The following is a 21,737-nucleotide window of genomic DNA, read 5'->3' as shown; positions in this document are numbered from 1 at the left end:
TATTCCCCCGGAGCAATATGGCCTTAGTTGCTAATGCTCCTAAAAACCAAATAACAACAACAACAGCTCCGGGGATATGCTGTGGTCATTCTCTGACCTTTCCGCATCCTCCGTATTTGGTGGTCACGGGCTCGAACCCTGAGTCTAATCAAGAAGCGTGTGCTATGCACTACTGCTCCTGCCCACCTGGCTATGGAAGTGCCTAATTCTTGAGTTCCCAAACATATTTATGTGCATACATTTTTGTAGGAAAGGGCTGTTGTTGGACAGGGACAATGGTATTGAAATTGTTTCTACCGAACATGAAAATTGATTCATTTGGACAAAAGCTTTTAAGGGTTTCAATAGTTTTATGCTTAAAAAAATAATAATAATAAAAATTATAATCTGTTTGTCATAATATCTTTAGCATATGTACTAATTTATTCAAAATTATTTTAAATAAATTAATTTACTGAAATGTATATGTTAAGAATTATTATGGGCTCGAATGTAAAAGCATTGTTTTGGATTAATAAAATGATTTGTTTAGTTTTGTTTGCCTTGTAGTGAACTGTTTGATAATTTTAAGTTTTTAAACTGTTTTATTTATTAATTTCTTTATAGAGGGTTGTCACATGCTGATTAAGGATGTGGTTCCTGTATAAAATGTACAGTTGCTGAGGGCCTGATCAGTTTTCAGTATAGTCATCAGGATCTCCAAGTCTGTATAGTTGATAAAATGTCTAGCATTTTAATTTTCTGTAGCATTGTGCTATTAAAAGGTAAAAAATAACTTCATATACATATTTATATAATATTAATAAATATTTAGCCCTTTTTAAGTTTAAAAGATGTGTGCTCTTCACCTTCCCAAAGGATTTTAATATTTAACTATTTAATCCTAGAACAGTCATGCCCAAAAGTGTACCAATAACAGCAATTCAGTTAATTATTGAAAACTTCAATAAAATGAAAGGAAAGGAAGGAATTGAATCACGTTTGGCCACTTTATATATGGGTTAACTGTTGATGACCCTGCACAGGATGCAGACAAATTGAATAGTATTTTGCATCTAAATTCACACAGTAATTTTTTAGGAAAGGAGATGCCAGAAGTTTAACAAACTATAATGAGGAGCTAAATGACATAACTGAAAGGAAAGTGGAGAAGAAATTGTGGATGGACATAAAAAAGCACCCGTGGGAGCCGTGGAATCTATCCAATTATATTAAGGGGGGCAGCAAAGTAGGCAAATAAACCCTTAGCCATAATTATGAGAGCATCCTTAGATTCAGGGGAGGTCCAGTTCCTTATGGACTGGTGAAGTGCAAATATATCCCCAATTCATAAAGGGGGATCAAAAGGCGATATGAGTACATTACAGATATTAACTTAATGTCTGTTGCAGGGAAAAAAATGGAATCACTGGTTAAAGGAGTAATGCAGTACCATTTGGACAGGCATGCAATTATGATAGGTTACTATGATGCAGTGACCAAGGAACTGGATGCAAAAAATTATTTTGAAATCATATACTTAGATTTCAGGGAGGCTTTTGATACTGTTGCATGTAAAAGACTGCTGTACAAACTGGAGCAGTGTGTCTTTAAGGGCAAGTTACTGCTATGGATAAAGGGATGGTTAAGTGGAAGAAAACAGAGAGTGGTTATAATTGGGCACTGCTCTTCGTGGACTAATGTTATTAGTGGGGTCCCCCAGAGTTCAGTGCTGGGTCCGTTGTTGTTTTCAGTATTTATAAATGACATTGATGAAGGTATATCAGGCTTAATCTCTAAGTTTGCAGATGATACGAAGATTGGCATGGTGGTTAATGACAGTTATCAGGGCGAGCTACTGCATGAAGATCTAGGAAAATTTGGTTGATGGGCTGAGAAATGGCAACTGGAGTTTAACATCGACAAATGCAAAGTACTGCACATGGGTTGCGGAAACCCTAGAGCAGAGATTCTCAATGGGGTGAAAATTGGTTTGGGGGGGGGGCAGAAAAATCATGGATATTACAATGATTTGTTGCCCTCCAAAGTTCATCCCTACCCAACAACATCTTATTCCTTAATATTTAATTTCTCTCATTGGGTTTTCTTTTCCCTTGAGACAACTGATTTTTGACATATATTTGGAGTGAGTAAGAAATTTTGATAAAAGCAAGATAGTGGGCGTGATTTAATTCAACCATCTTTGCTTTTCATAGTCATTAAATGCCTAAATGCTTTCAGAGGTAATGTCTTCGCAATCCTTGCTATTGTGCCTTTCCAACAACTGCGAGCCTGGTGGTGGTGTGGTTGGTGTGGTTTATTTATTTATTCTTTTGTTTCATTGGTCAATATATGAGACACATGGATGGGATGAGGAAATGTTTCAGTCTGTTGTTTCTACTTTCTATGCGACAATTAGTATTGATTTATTGTTTTCTCGTGGAAGTTGTTTATTTTTGTTCCACAGTGCTTTTGTGAGTGAACTGGGCTATGAGAGTTAAATAAAAATAGTTTATATTTTATTATTTAATTCTTTGTAGTTATCCAACCCATTGTGAATCATGCTGAAAAAAAAAAAAGTGTCAACAGTATCTGGATGAATATCCAGCTTATGGTTTTATTGAAAGCCCTTTCGACTCAAGATAGCCTAATGTGTTTTATGTGTAATAGTTTTATCAAATGAGGCTATGAAACCATCAAGACTTTTAGACCACTTAAAAAGGAAACATCATGATAAAGTTGGATGAAATGATTGCATCTTATAAAATTGCAGAAATCATTGCAAAAACGTGTAGTGCTCATACAGTTGCTGAGACTGTTATACGACCCGCATTAGAGACTGTAGTTTCAACACGTTATGAGATGTCTTTGGCTAAGAATGCAAAGAGAAGTAGCAAAGAATTCTTTGCTAACATTAACACCAGAACATTAGCCCACTACATATGAATGGTTTAACCATTGATGATCCTGTTGAGGTTCCTGACAAGCTAAATAAATATTTTGTCCCTATCTGTACAAGAAGATTTTAGGAATACCAAAAGTACACTATGTTATAACTAGAAGCTAAATGATTGTGACAACTAAGAAGAAAAACCATTGAAGCTAAAATTAAATAAGGCACCTGAGGCTGATGGATGGAATCTGTTAAATTATATTAAAAGAAGCAACAACACAGGCAAGCAAACCTTTGACCCTTATTAAGAGATTACTCTTGGGATTTGAAGGAAGAGTTAGCTTAGGAGGAGGGGTTAGATTAGAGATATGCAAATGTCTGTCTTGTTAACAGGGGCGGGAGGAAAGATATCAGAGAGTAACTACGGAGCTGTAGGCTTGACATCTGTTCCATGGGAAATAATGAAGTCACTGGTTAAAGGAGTAATGCAGAACTATCCAGCCATGAACACAGTTATGCAGCAATCACAGCATCAATTTCTAGTGATTTTTTTTTTCTGACCAATCTGATTAGCTACTATGACAGCTGCAAAGGTACTGGAAACAAAAAGTAATTTCAACATATACTTAATTTCAGAAACTTTTAGTACTGTTTCATGTGAATGACTGCTATACAAATTTGGAGCAGTGGGGCATTAGGGAAAATGCTATGGATGGGTCAGGTATAAGGAGATTGTTGAGTGGCAGAGGACAGTTGTTCCCAACACACATTGCACTTCTTGGACAAATGTTATTAATAGATCCCAGGCATCGGTGCTGGGCCTGTTGCTGTTTTCACTGTTTATTACAATACTGATGAAGGCATACCAGGTTTAATGTCTAAGTTTGCAGATGTTACAAAGGGCAGTTGATAACAATAATCAAGGATTGCTATTGCAACATTATCTGCACAATTAACCCCCCCCCATGGTACTGCATAAACTACCATACTAACTGAATATCATACCAACTGTGTAGTACCACACTCAAGTTTGCAGACAATGAAAAAGACATGGGGGGAGGGTTAATTGTGCAGTCAATGACATTCTCTGAGAAATGCAGTCAGGTGGCTGGGAGAGTTCACAGGGTTGTCATGATTAGGGTTCGAATTTTTATGTATTATCATATTCATTTTTTGTTTACATAAAGGCATGAAACTTAGTGTGTCCATGTTACATGGTCTGAGGATCCTAAAGAAGCATGTTTGTAATTTCATATTTCATCATATTTTACACATTAGGTCATAATTTCGAAAAAATCATATTTAATAGCATATTTTATACTTTTCAACATAAAATTTTCATATTTCTGTCTTACGATAATCGACAAATTATTTATCAAATTAATTTTAATTATATTTCTAAAAAACTGTGGGAATTTACATTTAATAATTTCACATTCCAGCGTGGGCGGGCACAAGCGGCTAAATCCCACAGTCATTTCGATTCGTAGTGTCATTTTAGCTACAATTTAAAACTTTACAGTAGTTTTGCCTTATACTGAGCTCAACAAATTATTCGTTCAACTTATTTTATACAGTAGAAACTTCAACTGTTGGCGAAATGAAGCCAAAATTGAGCATTTTTAAAAAATGGATTTCTTCTGTTGTGAAAGAAGAGTCCAAAGACACATAGCAAATGGATGAAAAAATAAAATACAGTAAACCCCCGCTATTCACGGGGGTTATGTTCCTGAGAAATGCCGCGAATACCGAAAACGCGAATACTGAGTTATGGCTTCCATAGTAAAAAGGGGTTCCGTTCCAAAGTATGAAATATATAAGAAAAACTAGTCTAAAATTTTGTTTATGTATGTATTATATATACCTTCATAATATGACTATGTACATAGACAGTACATAGTGAAATGCAAACATAAGGCATCAAAATGGAAATAAGAAACAATTTAATATTAAATGTAATATTTATTAAAAATTTCAATCCAGCGCCTTTGCTATAGCCAAAAAACTTATCCTGCCAGTGCTATCATCAGTTTCGCTAAAGTGTTGATAAAGGAGTTTTGTCTTTTCACAATGATGAGTGAACTTAACATAATTTTATTTTGAGTTCGGTCTTCTATCCACAGATTTAAAGCCTTTTCCAGTTTTTCTAATTTAACATCACGAGTTACAGAGCAAATGTTTGGAGCAATTAGCACGTTTTCACGGACACCATGGTGGATTTTTCTTCCGATTTCTTGATTGATCGTACCATTGACTCATTGATTTTATAATGTTTTGCCACTGACGAGACACTTTCACCATTAGAAATTTTGTCTAATAACTGAATTTTACTCGTTAATGTCATCACCTTCTTTGATTTCACAATTCCCTTGTTATTCGTAGCCATATTTTTGTAGGGGTTAGAAAAGAACTTGTTCACAATAAAGTCACTTTTTTCCGTTAACACACTCGAAAAAGTCTGTTTACACTAACACACTGCAAAACGGTAGATTTTTCACTTTTGTAAACATATCAATTTATATAAAATTAAAAGCAAACGACGAAACATTCCATGACAAGCGCATAACACATACTGAACAAGGATTAGAGAGAAACATCCACGCTCGCGATTTTGTCACCCTTCTCCCCCCCACCCCCCATTGAGCGCTGTTTTGACAGGGAAAGATGATTTTAGCCACGCCCATGTTTTTTTATGGCGGAAAATGTTCATGGCGATGTAGAATTCACATTTTTTTTTAGGTTTCATTTTATGTTAAATCAGCGACCGCGAATAGCGGGGGTTTACTGTATTGCAACGCATGCAATAAAGATGTACGTAAATTAATTAATAAATATAATATCGGTGTAGATACACTATAGGTAACTCTTAAAGAACAATTACGATAGTAGTGTGAAAGGCATCATTTCGTCTGTATCTCATATTGTGTATACTGTATCTCATATTCCTTCACAATGAGTAGCACATGTATTGCACTACCTCGAATAAGTTGTTATGTTATGTTATTGTTGTTATTTGGTTTTTAGGAGCATTAGCAACTAAGGCCATATTGCTCCGTGAATATGCGGTGGTCATTCCTGACCTTTCCGCATCCTCCGTATTTGGTGGTGACGGGCTCGAACCCCGGTCTAATCAAGAAGTGTGTGCTACGCACTGCTGCTCCTTCCCACCTGGCTATGGAGGCGCCTCCTCGAATAAGTAACGCTTCACTAATAGAGAAGACTATTGTTACTTATTCTCGGTGAGTACCACCACCCAGACGGCACCGTTTCAAAGCTAGTTGAGTCTTCATCTGTGAGTGGTGGTAAGACAAATAATAATAGTCTTCTCTATTAGTGAAGCATTACAGGTAGTGCAATACATGGGCAACTCGTTTTGAAGGAAGAGCACAATATGAGATACAGACAAAATGATGCTTTTCACACTACTATCGTATCTTCGCCGATATTATATAGAATCTTACTCTTAAATATTATGACTTTTGCATTTAGTTTATTTAAGTAAATTAATTAATTACCTGGTAATAGATCTATCATAATTTTTATTTTTGGATGCTTCCACATATGGACATCCAAATTTAATGCTCATGCATATTTAGTTTTAATATGCATGCCTTTTACCTAAGTTGGTAAAGTACTTAGCAACTTAAGTGTTAGTAGCCTAGTACCTTAGCCTATACATTTTGGTTTTCGTATGTTTAAAAAATTTATTTTAATGTTTATATTTCAAAAAAAAACCCTCAAATTGTGATATTTTCATTATATTACTTGTTAGAAATTTATATAACAAGTCGTACGTTAAAAGAATAAAAAAAGTAAATATCATTTATACTGTATGTAAAGTTAAATTATTTAGTCATATTTGAGGTCATATTTGGTTAAATTTAATGACATGTTTTCATCGTGTTTTGACATTTTTAAGGTCATAAAAATCTGAACCCTAGTCATGATATACAAGAATTTTGTGAGAAATAATGAGGTAATTATTTGACTCTATGAGGCAATGGTAACACCCCACCTTCAGTGTTGCATACAGGAGTGACAGCCTCATTTTAGAAAGGATGTAAATCTGTAGAAATCGGTGAAGGTGAAGAGTTGAAATAGTAATAGAGGCATATGATGCAACAAAGCAAGTGTATGAGCTTATGTAGCATCAGCCAGAAAAAAAAAAAAAAAAAATTCACACAACCTCTAAAAGTTTGTTCAGTTCCTCCTTGAACTTATTTAAGTTATCAACTTCCACAATGACAGATGGAAGTTGTTCCAGCAATTAACCACCCCGATGTATAGAATTTAAATGCTGAGACAGTATTTAAATTCTATACAGTGGGACCAACTGATGATGTTACCAACAGCAAATTCAAAATGGGAAGCATTCAAAGAACTTATCTTGGAAGCTACTAGGCTTTACATACCAACTAAGAAATATTGTTCAAGGTTTAGGCCTAAATGGATGTCAGATGAACTAATGAGATACATGACACAGAAGCCTATGATAGATATAAGCTGGTCTGTAACCAAGTCATAAAGGAGGTTAGGGCCGACCGGGCTAGCCGAGTGGGTAAAGTACCTGCCCGGCAACCCAAAGGTCGCGGGTTCGATTCCCGCCTCGGGCTTGGATCAAAGTACTGCAAAAACCTTGGGAGGTGCAATATGGCCACAGAAGCCGATGCGCCAACAACTACCAAATCAAAAAAAAATAAAAATAAAAAAAAAATAAAGGAGGTTAGGCAGGCAAAGGCAGATTATGAGAAATCCTTGGCAAAGGATACAAAGAAAAACAGCAAAGAGTTCTTTACTTATGTAAACTCTAGAAGGAAGGGGATGAATCATATTGGTCCACTTGATATCGATGGTTCAACTGTTGATGATCCTGCTCAGATAGCTAACAAACTAAATGAATATTTTGCATCGACATTCACACATGAGGAGTTATTCAGCGAGGGGAATGCCAGAGGTGTATTCAACTCTGGCAGTAAGCTAGATAATCTTGTAATAACTGAGAGTAAAGTGGAGGAGAAATTGTTGAAGATAAACACAAGAAAGGCACCTGGGGTGGATGGGATCTATCCAGTTATATTAAAGGAGGCAGAAAAGCAAGTAAGCAAACCCTTAGCCATAATTATGAGAGCTTCCTTGGACTCAGGGGAGGTACCCATTATGGAAATGTCTTGATGAAACCGTTCTCCTTGTTCATCACTCACATCTCCGAGATTTTCAGGGAAAAATTCTAGATGGGAATGAAGAAAATGAATTTTCAACCACATTCAATAGCCCATGTTTTTATAGCACTCAAATAAATTAGGCACCAACATTTCATTGTTTTCTTCTTTCCTATTACCCAAAAAACCATGTGCTACTGTCTTAAATTATCTATCACCAAGCTGTCAATTCAACTGCCTTTAAATGGTTTGAAATGTATCTTTCAGGAGTTTCCTAATTTTAGGTTCTACGAAAATTCCTTCCTTAAGTTGGGCATATGTTAAATTAGGAAACACACTTCTCAAGTATGCAAATCCCTTACCTTCTTTATCTGGTCCCTCCATGAAATTTTTCATCAATCCAAGTTTGATGTGCAGGAGTGGAAGAAGAACCTTGTTTGGTTGCACAGAAGGAATATATTTTACATTATATTGTCCTTGTAGAACTTGTCCCAGTGTTGCACAACATAACGTTCTTTTGTCGCACGGCTGCCCCACAAACACAAAAAACAACAATATTTTGTGAACCCCCCCCCCTGCAAACCAACAAGCAAACCTTAAGATGATTGCAATGCAGAACCTTAGACATGCTTTCATGACTTTAAGTCCAACTGAATGAAACAGGAACTGATGGAAATTCGTTGTCATTATGATGCCATTAGGATTGAACAGGAAGACCAACTTTAGTGACAGATGAGAACGTTGAAAAAAATTTGAGAGATGGTCTTCCAAGGCCATCAGATGAGCAATTTACTAATTGCAGAACAGTTACACATTGACAAAGAATCAGAACAATTTTGACAGAGCCATTGGGTGTGAGAAATGTGTACGTGCAAACAATTCTGTGCATCCTTACAGATTATCAGAAGAAGAAATGTGTTGAAGTTTGCATGTCAGATTTGAAAAAAATTCATGAAACTCCTAACTTTCTGGATTCAGTGATAACAGGTGATGAATCTTGGATATTTCAGTATGATCCACAAACCATCCGTCAAAGCATGGCACACTTCTCCTCCCATTTTAAAAAAAGCAAGAATGTCTCAATTGAAGATAAAGTCCATTCTTGATGTTTTCTTTGATTGTGTGGTTGTTTATCATGAATTTGTCCTGCCAAATCAGATTGTTAATCAGAAAATCTTTGTTGAGATTTTAGGAAGACTGTGAAAAATAATTCGAAGGACACTGCCTAGTTTATGGCTGGACAAATAGTTTTTACATCATGAAAATGCACACTGTCATTTGTTATAGCGTTAATTCCGCCCCTCCCTTTGTTTTCTAATTATGGTTAAGTAATGACTGAAATTACCATACCCGTCCCACCTAGATATCTTTCAAAATTTCAATTTAATAATAACCTAGAGTTTCACATAAAGAGTAAAAACAGATTAAATATCATTAAGAAAAGAGCATATGTTTTTGTAAAGAAGTTGGTGAAATTAGTTGCTATAACTGTGCAATAGAGATGTGTTTAAAAGCCTACAGTTTTTAGCCAGCAACAGCTATTTCGGCTCATCACTCACAAGTTCAAAGAGATAGATTTCTATATACACCAGAAGGATTCACTCAGCCCGGAATGTAAATTTAGGGCTAAGAGAGGAGGCAAGAAGCCATGATACTCATGTGAACAGACATCTAAGATACCTCTCAACCTATGTAAACTCTGCATAGATGTAAGCAACAGCTTTACCTTTACCTTAAAAGGAGATATGGAAGAGTGGCTACATGTGTAGCAGGGATATTCGTTACATAGCATGATGAGGGGGTGACTAGTTACCCCTTTGATTAAGTTTCCAACACGTACCGACCGAGTGTCTTAAGACATGGATCTCCCCAATGAGAGCAAAGTGTTGAATAAACAGTTTGGGAGAACTTGGGACATAAAAGCGGATCTTCGGGAGAGAAGTGGTGTGATGAGTGGTTCGAGAGAAGAGTTGGGCAGTCGTTATTGTGGAAGGACCAGTGAGCCAAGCCTAAGGAAGAAGCCAACTTCTGTTGAGACAATGCCCAGAGTCGCCTGAATTGACTGAGGAATCAAGAATCGTTTGCTGATTGAGCCAGTGCTACATCTTAAGCTGGTAAGTCGAAATGATACAAGTATGGAAGCATTTGTAAGCATGATAATGAGATGGTTTCTTTCTAGTTCATATAATTTATATTTTAAACGTAAAACACATAAGCTTTTCTATTGATTGCTTGAATATTTTTGGCAAACATGAAGTGTCATATTATGCCTATATTAATGGAAAGAATGAAGTGTGTATGTTCTTTCTTGTAATAAATCATGTTATGTTTTGTGTTATAAAGATTTCTCTTTTCTCTGCCAAAACCTCTCATTCAACCAGAGAGCAATAGAGTTAAAGTATGATTAAAGGTTTATTGCGGCATTGAGTAAATTATTTGCATAATTGCTCGATGTTAATCACAACCCTCAAGTCCAAACTGCGGGATGGAGAGGGGAAGTAAACTTCTCCCTCTTTGTTTGAGGGTATACGAGACTTTGTCCTATAAAACCACTAGACAAAAACAGAAGAGTAGAAGTCGATACCAGACAATACCAATAGGCGAATATGTTAAGTTAAAATAAGATAGCCAAGAAACGTCCTAACTACACTAAGAAGAAAAAGTATTAGTTAACGCCTAGTCTGGCTATATCTTTGCGGCCACGCCCTAGAGCCCACGAAAGCTAGAAGAGTGTGTGCTGGTTAACACATTCCTCTGTCCCAGTGCGAGAGTTTTTGATGAAAAACAAGATCGCAACATGGGAGCACCTGCCATGTTGCGATCACCAGATTTGCCATTGTACAACTTTTTTCTGTTCCTGAGAATTAAAATCCACTTCAAAGGTTTGAGGACTTAACAGACATTCAGAATCACACAATGCAGCAGTTAAAGGCAGTATCTTCCATGGACTTCCACTGCTGTTTTAGGTCCTGGAAATTGATTGGAGTGCTGCATAAGCATGGCTGGAGAGTACTTTGATGGGCATAAACATAGCTACATAACTATATTATACTATTTTAAAAAGTGTAAATGTAAACTTATACACTCATGTTATTTAAAATATTCAGTAAGGTGTGGATCTGGTGCATTTTTAAATCAATTCCTGTTCCACAGTGTTCTCAACATGATTTATTGCAGAGAAATTATTTTCTGTTGCAGTTGGAAAACCTTCATTTAATCTATGCAGTACATCTGCCTTCCAGGCATCCTGGCAAGTAAGTACAGTAATCCATTCTTTTCTTTTTTTTTACATTGTCATCATAATCTGTTTCATCCTCTTGTTCTTGTTTTTTTTTTCTGGAAAATTATCTGTGCATCATTTAAATACAATCCACTAATTTTATTATCGCTGTCAACATTTTTGAAATTGTCAAATTAAACTGTTTCAGTTACACCCAAAGCAGAAATTAGATCATTCCAGCTATCACTTATTTACATCCTCCTCACTCTCCACAACAGAACTTGTTGGAAATCCAAGTAACCTGAAGTGATTTGTGACTGTTTTTGCTTTTCTCATAGCATGCAGTAAATTGATTCCAAGAACATTTCTATCTTCTGTGTCTTGGATGTACTTCTGTACAATTTGCTTTCAATATTTTTTCTTAAAATTCTGAATTAAATTCCTTGGCCCAGAGACTGAAGCTTTGATGTTGTGTTTGACAGAATAAATTTAATTGAAACAGCAGTTAATGTTGGAATAACATCAAGCTGTGCACTTATCAATAAATATATATATATATATATATATATTTTTTTTTTTTTTTTTATTTGCTTGTATGATCTGACTTCAGCAGCCATTCAGAAAAAGAATTGTGTTATCAAAGCTTTAGTCATCTTCATAGGGAGGATTTTCATACCAGAAAATCTTTGTGCCTTCAAAGATTTTTAATTCACCAGAGAGGGTAATTTCTTCTTTTCATTCATGTTGCTACCCAAAAGAGGAGTCAGTTCTTTACTATGCTTGGCACCATCAAGAAATTGCTTTCAGAGTCATTGTTTCAACAGCAAACATTTGTAGAACAAATCTGTGTCATCTCCATTGAATGTATCACTAGGACTGTAATCTTTTAGAATTACAGAAATTTTTGCACCATTCATTACAGATCTCATCACTATATGTTTCTCCACAAGTATTTTGAAAAAAAAAATAGTCATGGAGAAACATATTTGAACATATTTTTTGTGGAAATTTACTAGCCATCCACTACTTGTCTTAAATCCTTCATGATTAAGATTTTTAGCCAGTTCTTCAGCATTTCCATGAATGGGTGGCTCACTTAAAGGAATGTTCTATTCTTGGAACTGAGAAAACCACTTTAATACACATTGGTCTTCATCTGGATAATGTGCATTACTCTTGTTTCTTATGTCTCGTTTGCAGATAAATGCTTTTATATTTGCAATTAAACAAGAGTTTATTGATAGCTAGTAGAGACAAGCCTCCCCGAGACAGGGGCGGTGACGTGTCCCCGGAAGTTGACTTGTTGATGGGGGGGGGTACGGCAAAGGATCAATAAAGGATAAATTATAGATTAAATATTTTAAGTGCGAATGAGCTGTTGCTCAGGTAGCGCATTATACAAGTAGTGTAGGTTAGTGATGATGATGATGTTTCTTAAAATTCTGAATTAAATGTCTAAGGGATTGGGTACGTTCTCTCCTTCCAAACTCATCCTTATTTGCTAGATAAGTCGAGAGTACGATAAGGGCAGTCCCAAATTCAGCCGCAATTATAGACTTCCTTGTGGCCTTCACGAACCGAGTAGATACATACACTTCCACCAAAATGTATGTATATACTTGAAATCAAAAACCAAAACAGGCTAAACTGAAAAAAAAAGGAAAAAAAGAAACTTACCCTATCTTCTGTCTTTCCAATCCTGTAATAATTTTATCTAATTTTTTAATTTTATTCAAATTACCCATTTCCACAACAACAAATGGAAGTTTGTTCCAACACTCAGCCACTGTCCTAGCTGCCTGTGTATAGTGCTCAGAGAACATGTCAGATTGTATAATTAATTTCTAGGTTTCTTTCATTTTCCACCAGAATAACATACCCAAATGGTATGTTATTCTGGAATTTCCTGTATGTGGTACCTTGAATTTATCAATGTTAAACCTCAATTGCCAGTTCACAGCTCTTCTGTCCTATTTTTCTAGGCCTTATTGCAATAGTATGCCTTAATTCCTATCATGAACCACCCTGCTCAGTGATGTGTTATGCAGATAACTTAGCTTACTTAGTAACAATTGCTTTTTTTTTTTTGAGACTGTTGTTCCAATTGTTTTTTTGTTATCCTAAAACATCAATTTATTGAACAAAAGAAACTAAATCTCTCCTACCTTAATGGTGAGTTTGTTTGCCCTGTCTGAAAAACTTCTTTTTAGAGTTCAAATTCGTGAACATCTGATGTAACTTGTCACTACTACAAATTAGAGTAATTTTTTTATTGTTAACAAATTCATAGCTCAATTCAGTAGTTAACAGTAGTGTTGTAATAATTATTCAGAACAATTAACCAAGTATGCCCACAAGCAGCGTCAACAGTGTGGTAATGAAAGAATGAAGTAATGAGATAATGAAATGCTGTGGATGTAGGTTTACTTGTAAAATTTCTGTCATGCTGCTCTTTTGCCTGATAAACCAAGTTTAGGGGGATTTTAAGATACATGTGTGCAGTTTTTAGAATAAAAACATTGGGGAACATCTTTCTCAACTTTTTTTTTTTGTCAACTTTTTTTACAAAAAAAAAAAAAAGCTTATTTAGACAAATTCTAAAGTTAGAAATTATGAAATTTTATTTGTAAACTCTAATCAAATGATATCTTGAAAGTTCAGGAAAAAAATATAGCATAAAAGATGTTCACATAAAATTTCCTAACTTTAAAACTTTGAGTTAACAAACAGCTGGTGCATGTTAAATCTGTATATTGCATGATTTCACACGTAAGTTTTTAGATCTCATGCCTCAGGTAGGCATTCCAAAATGCAGAAATAGATTTGTATCAGGATTTCAAAGTTTATCATGTATGGGACAAAATACATTCTAATGTTGATATCTTAAAATTATAGTGTCTCAAAAGTTCCAGAACTGATTTTATAAAAATTCTGGAAGTGCTTACAAATGGTACTTTTTTACTTCAAAGTAATCTACCTCTGCATCAGTGTAACATTGTCACTGAAAGTTGTCCAAGCAAATTTGGAAGTCATAGAAAGTTATATTATATCTGCTTAAACACATGTTAAAAGCATAATAAATAAATTTGAATTTCAAGTTATGTGCAGTCATCAAATTCTGATATTTAGGAATATCAGAAATATAGTGTCACTGTAATATTGAATGTGCAGAATTTGAATATGGCTAGTATTCAAAATTTCCTTTCTGTAGACAGGAGATTACAGAGCGGGGTTAATGCTCTGGTGAAGAAATGCATAGAACCTAAAAGATTGTAAAACAGTATACTCAGTTGCCATGGGTTATCAGTAATGTTGAATTGGTCTGGTGTTAACATAAACACTGGAATATCAAAAATCAGAGTATGAATATGTTACAGGACAAATGATTATGATGAGTATAATGAACAGTTGTACAGATGTATAGAGTGGACCAATAAATTGAACGTTTTACGATGGGGGATTTCAGCTTTCTGAATGTTGATTGAAACTTGAGGTTGGAACATTCTGAATTTACTGTATACAGTCGAATCTCGTTAATACAAAATTCAAGGGACCTAAATTTTCATGTTTTGCAATAACGAGGTCCGTCAAAATTTTGCCTTTTTTTTTTGTACGTACTCCAAGAATAATAATAAATAATAATAATATCAAAAATAAATGAAAAAATAAATTAATTTAAATTAATAAAATAAAAATAAAAGCCTTGTCTAATAATACAGTAATAGAAATAACACATTTTTTTAAAGATTTTATTTTATTTGTAAGGTAAACTAAGAGAAAAGCAATTAACGGAAATGAAAATATTGTGCACTATATATTTTGAAATATACAATATTTTAGTATCACACTAAAAAGAATTACAATCTTAATATAAAAGGAGACAATACAAACCATTAACTTTTTAATAAATTATTAATCTAATTTAAAGAAAGAATCCAATGTTGTTTATGCAGTGTTTTTCCTATATGCATTTTTAACTATAGCACAGATCAAATGCAATGTTATTTCTTTATCAACGTTACTGCGGGCCAACACATTCTCTATTATGCTTAATGCATTTTAGGCATTTTTTTTTAGATGGCAGTGTGTACACTTCACTTTTGTTGTCGCTGGTAACAAAAGCATCATTGTTTTGCTTGGTGCTCAGCAACTCATCTGTTTATGGCATTTCTGTGGTAGCAACTTCATCATCCACCTTCATAAACTCTTCAAATTTGCCAATGAAATTCATATGCTCCTTCAAATTTCCTCATTTTCAATGTTGCTATCACATTCATCTGCTGGACTATGTTTTTCAATGATATTCTCTCCAAAGCCACTCTTTCTGAAGCAAGTTGATTATTAAACTTGATGCAATACTGTCCCAGTCAATAACAAGATTATGGATATAGCATCCAAGACATTCCAATTTGGCTACAAATTGTTCCCTGCTTCTGTGTTGCTGATCAAGTACCTTATCAGGTAGGCTCTGTATTCTCTCTTGAGGTTATAAATGATGCCTTGATCCAGTGGCTGCATAAAACTGGTGATGTGGGGAGATAAAAACAATGGCCGTATGTTTGTCAACTTAAGTGTCTCGGCAGAATGTGCTGTACCAAGGATCTAGAATCATCAAAATATTCCTTTTTTCTGAAGCTATTCTTCTGTCTACTTTTGATAACCAAGACTATAAAATTTTGACCATAAGTCAAGCACTTCTATTGGCCTTATAATCACAGAGAAGTTGGTTAACTTCTTTAAAATGTCTTAGCTTGGATAACTTACCAATTAGAAGTGGGCTTAGTTTTGTACTGCCATCTGAATTACAGAACAGCGAGTCTTTGTTTACTTAATTTTCCACCATGACAAGATTCTCCTCAAACAGCAAATGTTTTGCTGTTTGAGGAGAATATTATAATATATTAAAATAAATTTGTCTCGTCAAGATTAAAAATATCATCATTTTTCAAGAATGGACCGCACAGAACACAACCATTCTTTGCCTTTTCTTTTTCGACTAATCCAGACTCGTGACAAACATTTCACGAAACCAAGTTATTCCTGTTTTTAAATTTTTGGAGCCAGCCACTGCGCATTTGAAGTCGCTAATTCCATGATGTTAGATAATTTGCCTTTTCTTGTAAAATCGCACCTGATATTGGCAAATTAGATGCAAGATTTGTTGGTACCACTCAAAATGGATGCTGGGATGGATGAATATACAGAGCTGGCCAGTCAAATAAACCAGAAAAAGACAGCATGGGAAAGTTAGAGCAATGAAAAGTACTGAAGCCTACAACAGCTACAAGTTGTTCTGTAATACTACCAAAGATAAGATTAGGAAGGCCAAGTCTCAGTAAGAGAAAGAAATGGCTAAGAGAGTAAAGGAGGAGGACAAGGAATATTTCATGTATTTAAATACAGAAATAAAATTGGATCCTTGTGCACCTGATGAGGAAAAGCCTTATAAAACTCAGCTGACGTTGCTGATGAATTGAATAAGTACTTTGCATCAGTCTTTACTGACGAAGGACTCCTTATGCTGAGAACAGGCTGCACGAGACTGAGCCACATGAAATTAATGATTTCTAAATTACAGATTACTGTTTATTAGAAAAATGTTCGAGCCTAAAGGCAAGTAAGGCTCCCGCAGTTGATGGCATACACCCAGTAATTTTGAGGCAGTTGATCAGAGAGTGTATTGAACTATTGAGGTTAATTATGAGGGCATCTTTGAACCTGGGAGAGATTCCTTGGATTGCAGAAGTGTCAATGTATCACCAATACATAAAGACGGTTCTAAGAGTGAAGTTGGTAATTACAGACTGGTTGGTCTGACTTCAGTGATAAGGAAAATCTTGGAGGCAATGGTTAAGAGTGGTAAATCCAGTTATATTTAGAGAGAAAAGGCATTCTGAAGGATATAAACATGGGAAAATCATGTTTACTAAATGGTAAGCTATTTTGACACAATTACAAATGACTTAGATGTAGGGAAGAACTTCGACAATTTATTTGGATTTTAGCAAGGCATTTGACTCCATCCCTCTTGAGAGGTTAATGTATAAGCTGGAATATATTGGGATTACTAGAGAGATTCTAAGATGGATTCAGGGTGGCAGAAGGTTGTGATTAATGGATATTCTTCATATTAGTGTAATGTCAGAAGTAGAGCCTCCCCAAGGATTGGTTCTTAGCTCACTTTCGTTTTTTTATTTTCATAAATTACATTGAAAAAGGGATAGAGAGTGTGGCGTAAATATTTGCAGACATTGTAAAGATCAGCAAAGTCATTAATGATTGGTGTCAGTGTTTGACACCAGTGTCTCTTTTTCAGCAGAGTCATTGATTGGTGTCAAACAGCCATTAATGATTGGTGTCAGACAATGTCAACGTTTGCTCTGATCGTGTCAGGGAAATTATTCTTGTAGGAATGGAATCCTTTATTCCACACTTCGCTTAAAAATCTCGTCCTTTATCTAAACCTTGGTTTTCCAATAAATGTGTTAAAACTGTTCAAGATAAGAATGTTGCATATCATAATTGGCTTGATTCCAATTCTTCAGTTTCATTTTCTGCCTACACTAAAGCTCGCAACAATTGTAAAGCAGTCATTAATCAGTCCAAACTAGATTTTGAACAGGCTAAGAGTAGAAAAGTTGCTTCTTGCCCTAATGGTAGCCGAGCATTCTGGTCTCTCTAGCAAGGGCATGATGCAAGAAAGCAAGCTTATATAACTTGTCTTCAATCAGCAAAAAAAAAAAAAAAAAAAATCCCTTATTATTTCACCCATCCACTTTCTCCAAATGTTTGTCTAGTTCTGCCATGAATTTGTTTAAGCTATCAACTTTAACAACCATAGATGGAAGTTTGTTCCAGCAATCAACCACCCGCTGGCTAAAGGCAAACTTATACAAATCTGTCCTACAGCTGTCTTTCCTCAATTTGAATTTATGCCCTCTCAGATGATTATTCTGAGCAAGAGGAAGAATCCCATCAGCATTGAGTATGCTCAAACTGCTCAAGGCTTTATACACCTCAGTCTGCAGGCACCTAGTCTGCAGGCACTATAATTTGCAAAACTTAATACTTTCTTCGTAAGAGCAACCCTTTGTTCCATTCACTAATCTTGTTGCCCTTCTCTGTACATGTTCCAACACCTCTATATCCTTCTTAAAATGAGGCCTCCAGACTTATATACAATACTCAAGGTGTGGCCTGACCATTGCCTTATACAAGGGGGTAATCACCTCCTTATCCCTGCTAGAAAAATTCCTGTATATCATTGACAAGACACCATGAGCTACTCTTGCAGGCCATCTGCACTGCTCAGAAAACTTCATGTCTGCCTGCAGAATTACCACCAGATCCTTTTCACTCGCTACCACTGTCAGAAATGCCTCACGGAGGGTTTCTTTCCAACTTTGTGGAAGATAGCCGAAGTCAGACATCCTGAAAAACCCCACTAAACCCCAGGACATGCCAGGCTCGTACAGGCCTATCACTCTGCTGTTGATGCTGAGCAAGCTCTTTGAGTGACTCATCTACCACAGAATTGAAAACCGATACCAGAATGCTCAATTGATGTCAAGAAATCAATTCGGTTTCAGGAGGGGATGCTCCACCACTGATGCCCTCGAGAGGATCATTTATGTAGTCAGAAACTGTAACTGGAAATATTTCCTCCTCATCTCAATTGACTTCGCTGGAGCCTTTGACTCCCTCTGATGGCCCAGTGTTCTGGCTAGGCTCCGGTGTGCTCAGATCCCATCAAATCTATTTTGCTGCCTGGAAAGCCAAAGAATCATGGTCAGCACTCCCTTTACCTCTGTATCAGACCTGTTTGCAAGGGCTTCCCCCAGGGATCCATCCTGGGACCACTCCTGTGGAACCTGGTACTTGATGAGTTTTTAAATCTGGATATTCCAGTTGTCACTACACAGGCATATGCTGATGATCTGATTATGATGCTTCAAGCAGACAGCAGGGCTCAGCTGGAGGCCATTAGGCAATCATGCCATACACATGCTACAGGATTGTGCCAAGAGGAATCTTCTAACGATCTCAACCGAAAAAACAAACTTAATACTCCTCAGGTGCTCTTGGATCTCAACCGAAAAAAACTCAGTACTCCTCAGGTGCTCTTGGATCTCAACCGAAAAAACGAACTCAATACTCCTCAGGTGCTCTTGACCGTGGTAGACCTGCACTAATCAAAATAAATGGAGTGACCATCAAACTCAAACAGGAACTAAAATATTTAGGAATAATACTAGACCGAAACTTGAACTTCACATCTCATCTCTCTTACCTCAGAACCAAAACAAGGAGGCTCTCGGCCCTGATAACCAAAATCACCAGGAGGCACTGGGGACTAAAGAAGAGGGCGCTATCCCTTCTATACAAAGCACTCTTCATCCCTATCCTGACCTATGGTGCAGGTGCCTGGTATCAGAAAGCAAACACAGCAGTCAACAAGAAAAAGAGTCGATTCACCGATCCATACTATTGACAACAACTAGAGCCTGCTGCACGGTGAGCACCCATGGCTTCCAGGTCCTGGTGGGCTTCCTTCCCCTGGAGATTGTGCGCTGTGAGCTGCTGCACCAACATTCGAAAGGAAGAATCACAACTTATCTAGACTACACAACAGATCCACAGAAAAACAAATCCTCAGAAAATAAGAGATTAGCATTAGTAGAGGCATTTGATGCAAGAAAGCAAGCTTATGCAGCATCAGCCAAAAAAAAAAAAAAAAAACCCCCACTTCCACTTCACCCCTCTGTTCGTTCAAAATACCTGTCCAGCTGAGCCTTAAACTTATTTAGGCTATCAACCTCCACTACAAGGGATGGAAGTCTGTTCCACCAACCAACCAATCGCTGGCTAAAGGCAAATTTCCGCACGTCTATCCTACATCTGTCTTTCCTCAATTTGAATTTATGCCCTCTCAGGTGATTATTCTGAGCTAGAGGAAGAATCCCATCAGCATTGAGCATGCTCAAACCATTCAAGGCTTTATACACCTCTATCAGATCACCTCGCTGGTGCCTAGTCTCAAAGACACTGTAATTTGCAAAACTTAAGCCTTTCTTCGTAAGAGCACCCCTTTGTTCCATTCACTAATCTTGTTGCCCTTCTCTGTACTCGTTCCAGCAGCTCTACATCCTTCTTGAAATGAGGCCTCCAGACCTGTATACAGTACTCTAGGTGTGGCCTGACCATTGTCTTATACAAGGGAATAATCACCTCCTTATTCCTGCTAGAAAAATTCCTGTATATCATTGACAATACTCCATGAGCTACTCTTGCAGCCCGTCTGCACTGCTCAGGGAACTTCATATCTGCCTGCACAACCACCCCCAAGTCCCTTTCATTCTCTACCACTGTCAGTGTAGTACCACAGAGTTGATACGTTGCTCTGGGTTTGCTGTTTCCCATGTGTAGTACTTTACATTTGTCAATGTTAAACTTCATTTGCCACCTCCCAGCCCATCTGCTCAACCTTTCCAGATCCTGTTGCAGCAGCATAGTGTCAGTAGTGTCCTTGACAACCCTGCCAACCTTTGTATCGTCTGCAAACTTGGACATTAAGCTTGATATACCATCATCAATATCATTTATAAATACAGAAAACAATAATGGACCCGACACTGAGCCCTGAGGGACTCCACTAATAACATTAGTCCACGATGAGCAGTGTCCATTGATTACCACTCTCTGTCTTCTCCCCCTCAACCACCCCTTTATCCATAGCAGCAATTTGCCTCCAATGTCACACTGCTCCAATTTGTGTAGCAGTCTTCCATGTGCAACAGTATCAAAAGCCTTTCTAAGATCCAAGTATATAATATCAAAGCTATTCCCTGCATCCAGTTCTTTTGTGACTGCATCATAGTATCCAATCAAATTGGTCAGGCAAGACTTCCCCTTAACAAAACCATGCTGTGTCCGAGCTATAACTGAAGTCTTGTCTAAATGATCCTGCAGTGCTTCTTTAACCAGTACCTCCATTAATTTTCCTGGAACAGAAGTTAAGCTCACAGGTCTATAATTACTTGTGTCAGCCTTTGATCCTCCTTTGTGAATTGGTGTCACATTTGCACATTTCCAGTCTAAGGGTACCTCCCCTGAGTCCAAGGAAGCTCTCATAATTATGGCTAAGGGTTTGCTTACTTCCTTTGCTGCCTCCTTTAATATAACTGGATAGATCCCATCCACCCCGGGTGCCTTTCTTGTGTTTATCTTCAACAGTTTCTCCTCCACTTTACTCCCAGTTATTTCAAGATTCTGTAGCTTACTGCTAGAGTTGAATACACCTCTGGCATTCCCCTCGCTGAATAACTCCTCATGTGTGAATGTCGATGCAAAATATTCATTTAGTTTGTTAGCTACCTGAGCTGTATCATCAACAGTTGACCCGTCAATATCAAGTGGACCAATCTGATTCATCCCCTTCCTTCTAGAGTTTACATAAGTAAAGAACTCTTTGCTGTTTTTCTTCGCA

The 21,737-nt window shown here is 36.6% G+C and overlaps 1 protein-coding gene across 1 annotated transcript in view; it reads left to right on the top strand.

The window, feature by feature from the left end:
• Positions 1-692: 692 nt before the first annotated feature.
• Positions 693-21,737, top strand: part of LOC150090914 (PDZ domain-containing protein 8-like) — a 157,221-nt gene continuing 136,176 nt past the window's right edge. Inside the window, exons 1-2 of the mRNA XM_090377279.1 lie at positions 693-764; positions 11,230-11,285. The gene's annotated coding sequence lies outside the window, so the exon portion shown is untranslated. The remainder of the gene's footprint in view (positions 765-11,229; positions 11,286-21,737) is intronic.

This window comes from Mastigoproctus giganteus, chromosome 1 (genome assembly GCF_048544385.1).
Source record: "Mastigoproctus giganteus isolate SK-2022 chromosome 1, ASM4854438v1, whole genome shotgun sequence".
Taxonomy (NCBI): Eukaryota; Metazoa; Arthropoda; class Arachnida; order Uropygi; family Thelyphonidae; genus Mastigoproctus; species Mastigoproctus giganteus.
The sequence above is the reverse complement of the archived record's forward strand: the minus strand, read 5'-3'. Positions and strand labels throughout refer to the sequence as shown.